The sequence below is a fragment of the Sus scrofa genome, chromosome 7, assembly GCF_000003025.6.
Source record: "Sus scrofa isolate TJ Tabasco breed Duroc chromosome 7, Sscrofa11.1, whole genome shotgun sequence".
Taxonomy (NCBI): domain Eukaryota; kingdom Metazoa; phylum Chordata; class Mammalia; order Artiodactyla; family Suidae; genus Sus; species Sus scrofa.
Genome location: NC_010449.5, coordinates 2815174 through 2825750, shown reverse-complemented (window position 1 = coordinate 2825750; position 10577 = coordinate 2815174).

Below are 10577 nucleotides of genomic sequence, written 5' to 3'. Positions count from 1 at the left end.
TTTTTTTTTTTTTTGGCTTTTTGCCTTTTCTTGGGCCGCTCCCGTGGCATATGGAGGTTCCCAGGCTAGGGGTCTGATCGGAGCTGTAGCCACCAGCCTACGCCAGAGCCACAGCAACATGGGATCCGAGCCACATCTGCAACCTATACCATAGCTCATGACAACACCAGATCCTTAACCCACTGAGCAAGGCCTGGGATCGAACCCGCAACCTCATGGTTCCTGGTCGGATTCGTTAACCACTGCGCCATGACGGGAACTCCCTCAACTCAAATTTATGAAGTCACCCCAGTTGGTTTATAAAAATGAGGTGGTTCACAAAATACAGGCGATACAAACAGAAGAAACTGTCAGAGGGAAAAAGAGGTAAGAGAATTAATGCCAGGATAAGCTTTGACAGAGTAATATACTCCATTTGCTCACAAATTTGGCTCAATCTTCCTAGGGGCCAGAGCAAAAAGAAAAGCCCTTCCAGGTAAAGGATCAGTGCCGTTGTTGAGAAGATTAAGAAGTTGTTTAGTAAAAGCCACGGATCCCCTACAGCCCTGGGGGAACTACTCCTTCAGGGCCTCATAAAGAGGAACTGGCGACACAGCAGACCGGGTTACAGATCAAATCCCCACGTTACACGTAATGTCGCCTTCCCTAGGGTTGGGTCTGGCACCCCTCTCTGTAGGTACAACGTAGTCAAGGCCCAGCTTCAAGGGGGCAAATACCTGTGAGCCCAACACACGTGTCTGACGCTCAGATTTCATCCAAAGGTAAATTTTAGGGGACCCAGCAGAACGGGTAATTTGCCTGCCCTTCAGGGAATTCTCTCGATGTTATTTCTCAAAAAAAAAAAAAAAAAAAAAAAACACCATTATTTCCTAGGGGACTGGCCAGCAGAGAGTCCCAAGCTGGATTCCCTAGTGAGAGCCCGGAGCGCAGGTGTGCTGTGCGATCGAGGGCAGGCATGTGCACCCACTCCACTGCAGCCACAGGGAAGGACCCGGTTCTCTCGTGAAGGTGACCTGGTCCAGCTGAGCTCGTAAAAGGGCAGCACATCTAAGGGGGTTCACGGTCTAGTGACTCTGGACAAGTCACCACCTGACTCCTTCAAACTTTGTTGCTCAGTTTAAAATACCAATGGTCATTTAAAAATACATTCTTGGAGTTCCAGTCATGGCTCAGTGGTTAACGAATCCGATTAGGAACCATGAGGTTGTGGGTTCAATCCCTGGCCTTGCTCAGTGGGTTAAGGATCCGGCATTGCCGTGAGCTGTGGTGTAGGTTACAGACGCGGCTCAGATCCCATCCCCCCATCCGCATTGCTGTGGCTCTGGTGTAGGCTGGTGACTATAGCTCCGATCAGACCCCTAGCCTGGGAACCTCCATATGTCACAGGAGTGGCCCTAGAAAAGGCAAAAAAAGACAAAAATAAAAAATAAATAAAAATTAAAATATAATTTTTTTTCTTTTTTTGTTATTTAATAGTTATTTCCCCAATACAGTTTTTTTTTTCCTACTGTCCAGCATGGTGACGACCCAGTTACACATACATGTACACATTCTATTTTTGCACATTCTCATGCTCCATCATAAGTGACTGGACATAGTTCCCAGTGCTACACAGCAGGATCTCATTGCTAATCCATTCCAAAAGGCAAGAGTTCGTATCTATTACCCCAAGCTCCCCAACCACCCCACTCCCTCCCCTCCCCCTTGGCAACCACAAGTCTATTCTCCAAGTTCATGATTTTCTGTTCTGTGGAAAGGTTCATGTGTGCCGTATATTAGATTCCAGATATCAGTGATACCACATGGTATTTGTCTTTTCTCTTTCTGATTTACTTCACTTAGTATGAGAGTCTCTAGTTCTATCCATGTCGCTGCAAATGGCATTAGTTTGTTCTTTTTTATAGATGAGTAGTATTCCATTGTGTATCTATACCACATCTTCTAATCCAATTGTCCGCGGATGGACATTTGGGTTGTTTCCATGTCTCTGCTACTGTGAATAGCGCTGCAATGAACATGCGCGTGCATGTGTCTTTTTTAAGGAAAGTAAAAATACGCTCTTTTGGTTTGCAGACATGTCAGGGTTTTCAAACACAGTCTCTCTTCTTGTCTGATTACGGCCTTACTGCAGTATGACGAGATGGGGCAGGTATAATCCTTATTTTATAGACAATGGCTGAAAAAGGAGGCGGGGATGTCCAAAGGTCTCTTCGTGAGCTAAGATTCCACGATTTTCACTGTGAAACTCGTCTTTCTAGTCTTTGAGGATCACAGCCTCCCCCATCTGTCGGGGTCACTCCTCGGAGGCAGGGTCCCGGGTCTGTCAGGAAAGCACCACGAAGATGCTTAGTCGACATTATCCTGATCTCAGCCCACAAGGGACCTTAAATCTCCCCAGGGCTCATCTTTCTCCCCAAGGAAGCCTGTTGTTTGGAAATGCAAATAAACTCGTCATGTCAGCAGGACTAAGACAGAATGAGGTAGAGTCTAGAGAGGCACAGAGACCTGTCTCTGGAGGCACCTGCAACCTGCGTTCATCTTGGAAGCATGGCGGTAGGTGCCCAACCTCCTGGTCCCCAGCCTCGGGGACAGTCAGGGGGTGTCAGCGGGACTCTCAGGAGGTTCCCTGCCCAGGATAGGCTGGGGATAGTAACACCGGCAGGAGGCTGCCAGGAAGCCGGGGTCCTGAGCTAACTGTCCCACGTGACTGCTCCACCCTGCAGGGGGTTCTTGGATCACGCGTGCGGCCACACGGGCTGGGGATTTAATGGCCACAGAAACAGAGATGCCAGGCAGGCCACCACGCGGCTGGGGCCTTGCCCGGTGTGACCACGTCTATGCGGCCAGCACAACCGTCGCAGGAGAGCTGAGCAGGGCACCCCCAGAGCCCATGAACAATCCTCCAACTTGTAAGCGAGGAAGCCCTTTGCTGGACATGTCCAGTGAACGGAAGCGAAGCCTTCCTGGACGAGCCTGCGTTTCCAAGCGCCACGCCTTCGTCTATCATTTTGTTTCTTCCTCCCTCCCACGGGGAGAGGTTTTAAAATCAAAAGTGGGTGGATGGAAAAATAAACAAATACATTTTTTAAAATGTAAAATTTAAATGTTATAAAATATAATGAGTCACTTTAAAAAAAAAAAAAAAAGTGGGTGGATGGAGGAAGAAAAGCAGGTCTCTCTTCCAGGAAAGCAGCCGCTGCTGGGGTGAATTTGAGTTTATCTTCCGCCCGCCCCCTGAAGGGAGAGCCGGCCTGCGGGGAGAGCGGCGGTGTCACCTCCATGTCCACTGACCTCTCCGCACACAGTCGTCTTCATCACCTTCACGAAAGTTCTAGACGCTGAAATGGGGGGGGCGGCGGCAGCGGCAGCAGCTTTGACTACATTGCTAAAGCGGAGCCGGAGCAAAAGAGGGAAAAGTACATTTAAGTGTTTAACTACAAGTTACTCTTTTGGAAGCATCAAGGTGGCGCAGGGCAATACTTCCCAAACTTGAATGTGCCCACAGAGCAGCCGAGGCCGCGTTAACAGGCAGATTGTGGCTGTAGGTCTGGAATGGGGCCTGGGAGCCGGCAGTTCTTCCACGGTCCCAAGGGGACGCTGACACTGCGGGTCATGGGCTACACTATACATAGGAAGTATATAAACCCACCCTTATTAGCAACTTTCCTAGCATTCAAAAAATTTCTGGGAGCTCCCATTGTGGCTCAGCAGGTTAAAAACCCGACTAGTATCCATGAGAATGCGCGTTCCACCCCCCGGCCACACTCAGTTAAGGATCCAGCATTGCTGAGGCTGTGGTGCAGGCCGGCAGCTGCAGCTCCAATTCGCCCCCCAGCCTGGGAACCTCCCTATGCTGTGGGTGCTGCCCTAAAAGAAAAAAAAAAATTCCTGGATTACCCTCATTAGACCATTAAAAGGGGCATTTTGCTCTAAGCCAGAGATATGTAATTAGAAACTCTGGAAAGACATGTCTGACTTTTTGGGTGTGTCTAAGACAGCAGACTCATCTCTGCAAATAACGCAGTACTGAATCTTTAAAATTCATTTCTCAAGACTTTATCAGTAACGCAGTTTTGATACCCATTTAATACTTATTAATTATGCTTATTAATTTTCAGCAGACTAAGTAGTAACTCTTAGAAACAGGACGACAAGGGTTCCAAGTCACAGGAACAGCACATGCAAAGGCCCAGAGGCTCCCCTGAATGAACTCCCTACACTGACCATACGGCCCAGCTCTTCCCTACTCTTGGTATATTTATTAAGAAGGCCCCTTTCACTCTCAAAAGTGCCCCAGTTTTGAAAATAAATCATAGGCTCACTCTATTTATAGCTCATACTGCTTGTACAGTCATCTGGCATTTAATACACTGTTGTCCTGTATTGCTAATTATTTCTACTAAGTCATCTTAGATTTCCATTGAAATTACAGTTTATTTGAGAATATCAATAATCTCTTTCACTCACTTGATCAATATGTACGGAGTGTTCTCTAAGACAACCTGGAGATATTTGTCCATATGCAATTACAAGTCGGATTCTGAAGCTCTTTGAGTTGGAAAACACCAGTCAGTAGTATCTGGGTAGCAGGGGCAACACTGGGTAGCAGTGGCAACACTGGTAGAATACATTTATCCATCATCTACCCACCATCACCGATCCCCTCAAGCATCCACCCACTCATCCCTTCACCCTTCCATCTACTCACCTACCCGAACACTCACCCATCTATCTGCCCACCCACCTATCCAACCACTTACGATCCATCCACCCACCCAAACATCCACTCACCCAGCCTCCACCCACCCAACCATCCACTCATCCATCCACCCACTCACCCATGCACCCACGCACCCAGCCCTCCACCCACCCAACCATCCACTCATCCATCCATCCACCCACCCAAACATCCACTCACCCAGCCCTCCACCCACCCAACCATCCACTCATCCATCCATCCACCCACCCAAACATCCACTCACCCAGCCCTCCACCCACCCAACCATCCACTCATCCATCCACCCACTCACCCATGCACCCACGCACCCAGCCCTCCACCCACCCAACCATCCACTCATCCATCCATCCACCCACCCAAACATCCACTCACCCAGCCCTCCACCCACCCAAACAAAACCTTATTGAAAACAACTCTATGCCAGGCATCGGGCCAGGTCCTAGAAGAATAACAGTCAAAGCACAGCCTCTGTCTCCTAGACTTCTTGTTTCTATTCCTAAATATAGAGATGTTTATTGACTCATTTTTTTTTTTTTTTGTCTTTTTAGGGCCACACCTGCAGCATATGGAAGTTCCTAGGCTTGGAGTCGACTCAGCTCATACCACAGCCACAGCAAGGTGGGATCCAAGCTGCATCAACGACCTACAGCACAGCTCACGGCAATGCCAGATCCTTAACCCGCTGAGTGAGGCCAGGGATGGAACCCAAGTCCTCATGGATGCTAGCTGGGTTCACTGCTGCTGAGCCACAATGGGAACTCCTTGACTCAGTTTTTAAAATAAACCTTTTTTTCAGTTCTGTTTGGAGAAATGGGAACAGGATATGGCATCTACTGTGAAGGAGCATGGATCCTTGGACACCACGGTTTTGGCTCAGCCTCCAAAACCTGCAAGGAAGTCTCTTCTGTCCTCTGGGCCTCAGTGTCCTCAGCTGTAAAACGAAGGGGCTCGATGACTGCCTGCATCCTTTCTCGCCTCCCAATTCTGCGACAGGAGCTGAGACCGTTTCCTCTCTCCTGTTTAAAATTTCTAGGAAGAAAACTTGAGGAGAGCTTTGAATGGCAGAGGGCGTAAGTCTGTAGGGCTATCAGGGATGCTTAATTCATTGGCTTTTGCACGTTTTCCTTTTTTAGCAGTTTTACAGTCTACTGAGGTTTCCTTTTTACTTTTTCTCGGTAAGACGTGTTTGTCATGTCTTCACCATTGGTCTTGCTGTCCGACCACAGCCTTTCTCCTTTCCCGGCCCCTGTCCGCTGTCTGTCCCTCCTCTGGCTTTCCGCCCTCCCATCTCCCAAGGCCATGAGACCTCAGTTTTGCTCCCTCTCGACGCTTGCTGGCAATTCACTTTCATTTGCTCAGAATCCTCTTGCTCTTGCTCCACCGGAAGCCAAGGAGACATCTGCCCCATAACCTGTGCTTTAACACCTATTCTTTATGCTTTTGTCCCCAGGGAAAGACGGAGGAGAAGCAGGAATCTCACATCTCCCGGAAAAAGTGCCCATGTCACTGGGTGTGTCAGGAAGTTCCCTGACGCACTCTGTGAACGCCCTCTATCCCTGCAGAGTCATTCATTCACTGACTTATCAGATATCGACTAAATACCTGCAGCTCAGAGCCTGTGTCAGAGGCGCGGGGACAGGGCATGAGAAGAAGGGTGTGGGAGATTTCCCTCCCTGGAACGTAAATTACAGGAGAGACAGAGTCGTAAACGAGAGAATGAGGGTGCACTGCGACAAGGCCACACTGCTGTGGGAACCCGCCAGGAGCCCCTGGTGACTTCTCCTCTGTCCCCCCCCCGGGGGGGGGCTTACACGGCGGAGAGACATGCGCTCCAGTTCTGTTTCGTGTGTCAGGCACCGAAGTCGCCACAAGCTGAGGTCTCCGTTTTGCAGACAAGTGCATCTGAGCGCTTTGACCCTTTACGACAAAGCCTCTTCAGGACCCAAAACATAAAGGATCAGGACACGAAAAATTGCAAAGCAAAAATCCAAATACTCCATTTGGGGTAAATCCATGGGTGAGGAAATGGGAGCTAGAGCGGCCATCGGGGGGCGTTCACCTCAGTAGAAATTACCTGCTCCGAAATAAATGGAGGGAGGGAGGGAGGAGGGAGGAGGAGGGGACAAAAGAGGAAAACCTTCTGCGATTGGATTCGAATCCTTCTGACTTTGCTCAGTCGAAATGCAGGGATGTTTTAGGAGCTAATCCCCTAATGCCTATGCTTTTTAGCATTCAGTCCTTCATCAGAGTAGCTAGGAGAGAGGGGCTGAGACCAGGGACCTAATTTGGGGTGGGCGTCGGGGCACTGCCCACTGCCTAGGCAGGCGGGACCACCCCGTGGGAGGCATGGCCTGAGTGGGGCAGCAGAGTGGGGAGTGGGGGACACCTGTGCAGGGGAGAAGGCCACCTCGCCTCCCCAGACTCGCGCCCCCTTCCCCAGTTTTCCAAGCCAGAAAACAGGGTGTTGCCCCCTGGCATCCCTAAGCAGGCAACAAGTGCTCCGGTCCCCTCTGGCCACGCCTCTTGTGGCACCTTAGTTCTGGCCAAACCATCTCAGGACTGTGTTCACCAGACTCGTCACTGGGTTCTGCACGGAGAGTCGTCTTTCAAACCACCTTCTGTCCTGGAGCTACAGCCAACTCGCCAGACCCAAATCTGAGGTGTCCCTCCTATGTCGTTGTCGTCGGAGTAAAGTCCAAACTGGTCAGTGTCCTGGCAGGACCTTCAGGATCTGAATGCTGCCTTCGGGCCAGCTCTGTCACACCCTATCCTTGGCCCCCAGGGATGTCCAACAGCACCTGCCTCTGCCGCCCGCCTGCCCACCTGCCCACTGGGGGACCTCTGCTCATCCTCCGCCGTCCCTGCAGGCACCGCGGCCCGAAGGGAGCCCGTCCCCCACTTTCCCGTAAGAAGGGGTGTGTGCGTGACCTCGCCTCGCCAGCGCATCCTCGTCTAAGGGCGCAGAACTGGCTTTGGGGCCTGGGACGTTTCCAGTGCGGTGCAGTACCTGGCCCAGGGTCTCCGTCTTCATCCAATACGCGCCGCACCTGACCAGGGGAGGAAGGCGCCGGCGAGGCAGGAAAGGGGCATCTGAGAGAAACAGGAAAGGTCTTCAAACCGAACTGGACCTCTTTACTCACTTTCTTTTTCTTTTTTTCTGTTTTTGGCCATCCCCATGGCATATGGAGTTGCCAGGCCAGGGGTCAGATCTGAGCCCCAGCTGTGACCTACGCTGCAGCCATGCCCGATCCCTTAACCCACGGGGCCAGGGATCGAACCTGGTCCTAGCCTTGCAGAGACTGCTCCCCTTGCACCACAGTGGAAACACTTACTCATTTGTTTACGACGCTAACCTCTTTCTCTCCCACCCCTTTTCTGCTCATTAACACAGCAACGTGGTTTGAAAACATCAACTAATCACCTAGAGCGGGAGGGACCTTCCTCCTGATGACATCGGACTGATCGCGCAGGTGATGGGTGGCTGTCCAGTACTGAGCACTTGGTATAATGAAGAATCATCCCTTTTATTGGCCACATGCACGGCATGCAGAAGCTCCTGGGCCTGAGATCGAACCCATGCCACAGCAGTGACAACGCCTCATCCTTAACTGCTAGGCCACCAGGGAACTCCCAAGAGTCATCCCTTTGAGGAAAAAACAAAAGCCAGAAATCTGTCCCTAAGAACTATACACCACTGTGGTTAAGAGATTAGCTTTGGTCTCTGAGGCTGAGTTCAAGCCTTGGCTCTTCCACTTGCTATGCCCTTGAGTAAATGATTTGACCTCTTTAGGTCTTAGTTTCCTTATCTGTAAAATGATACATACTAAGGTTTGTAAAGAATTTAGTTCTTCTAAAGTTCTGAATCAGGAATTAGTTGACATCATCATGGAATCTTTGAGCTCTTCTTATGAAAAACATCATCTCTGATGCGGTTCCAACTTGAGACCCTGTAAGACAAGGCACTCACACGCACTTGGAGTCTTTTATCTAAGTCATACACTCTCAGGCTTATGGATGCCTAGGAACTGTTAGAATTACTGCATGCGTTTGTGTTTCTTACATTCTGTATCTGATGAGTCACAGCTTAGGTTATTACACCTTGTTCTACATCTAAACCACTCTCGTTTTGCATTTTCATATTTGATGCTGCTACATCTCAGCCTAATCGGTACGAACTCTGGCACCTGGGAGTTGGGCGCTGTAAGTAAGAAAGCCCAAGGGTGGCACTGGCTTAATGCAGAGAGCCAGGCGTGGAGCAGTGACGAAACAGACATCATTAGTTGGGAAGTGAGTGACCCTGTTATGCTGTGGCATAACATTCAATCCAGCTGTCACCTGCTAAGCGGGCAAAGAAAATGTGCAAACTGAGGGCGTGGCCCCGGAGGAGGGACAGCACATGCAGAATCTTGGTATGTATCCACCGCGCCTTGTGATTTTTCACCTAGATCTGACCTCAGGCAGGAGCTCTCCCTCCTGCCAGCACAGAAGGACGGGAAAATGCCTTTGCTATGGGACGCCTCCGCCTGCGGTCTAAACTGACCGAGTCTTAAAACTGGGAGCCTTGCTGGGTGAAAAAACCAATCACGCTATCCCTCAATGTCGCTTCCAGGGTTGGTTCCAGAGGCTCAAGTCCCTCATATAAAATGGCATAGTATCTGCACAGAACACAGGCACAGCCTCCCTCACACTTTTTTTTGGCTGCACCTGCCAGGGATTGAGCCCTCGCCGCAGCAGTAACCTTCGCCACAGCAGTGACAATGCTGGGTCTTTAACTCACTGAACCACCAGGAACTCTTTCCCCCTATACTTTAAATCAACACTAGAATACTTATAACTACGTATAAATAGTAAATACAATGTAAATACCATGTAAATACTACGTAAATAGAAGTTAGAATACGACAAATTCAAGATTTTTCTTTACTTTATGGAATTAAAAAAAAATATTTTCCATTCTTGGTTGAACCCAAAATCTAGAACCTGCAGACATGGAGGGTTGACAGTACTTCTTTACCCAGACGGATGCAGTAGGAAATGGCTGCCAGCCCATTCAGCCTTGGCAGGAGATAAGAAGATGGCCCCAAGCCCTTCTCAAGCCTTTTCCCAGATATTCGCTGCCAGACCATGGGAACAGACCCAGTCGTAAAGATCAAAGGAAAGGTGTTGCCATCCCACCCAGCCTTTTCTTTCTTGGTTTCAAGTGGTCTCAAGGGGAGCCAACGCCAATTTGAGAAGGAAAGGGTGGGCAGAGAATGCTGAGCTCGAAATACAGTTAAAGCTCAGAGACTTCAGACATAAACCATGTTTCTAGACACAGCGTGAGGCTGAGGGCACTCACACTTGGAACTAACTAGAAGCAAATGAGTTGGTGGCTTACGCTACATGGACAGAAACCTCCAGGCTGGTCTGCAAACACTTATGGTTGTTCGATTCTCCAAAGAACCCCTGGGACTCTGCACCTGCACAAGCGAGGAGCTGGCTATGGAAACCATGCAGCTCCAAAGAAGATCACTGCCCGCAGCTCAGAGATGGCCACAGAGGAAAAGGGACAAGGAAGAAGCTTCAGGAGGCAGGGCCGAAGATCCTGGGAGCAGTGGACAAGGGGGTTCCCCCAAGGCGGCAGCTGCCAGAGGGCCAAGCAAAGGATGCACTCTCTGCCAGGAGAGGACGTCTTTGCCGCCCCATCCTCCGCAGGACTGGTCAGTGCTTAGGCCACACCTGCAGCAATGCCCCTTCTTCCCTTTGACGACAGGCGTTTCTATCATGGTTATTCTGTTCCTGCTCCAGCAATTATATTGCATATAAATGCAGATACATTTTTAAAAAAATTACCAGCCTG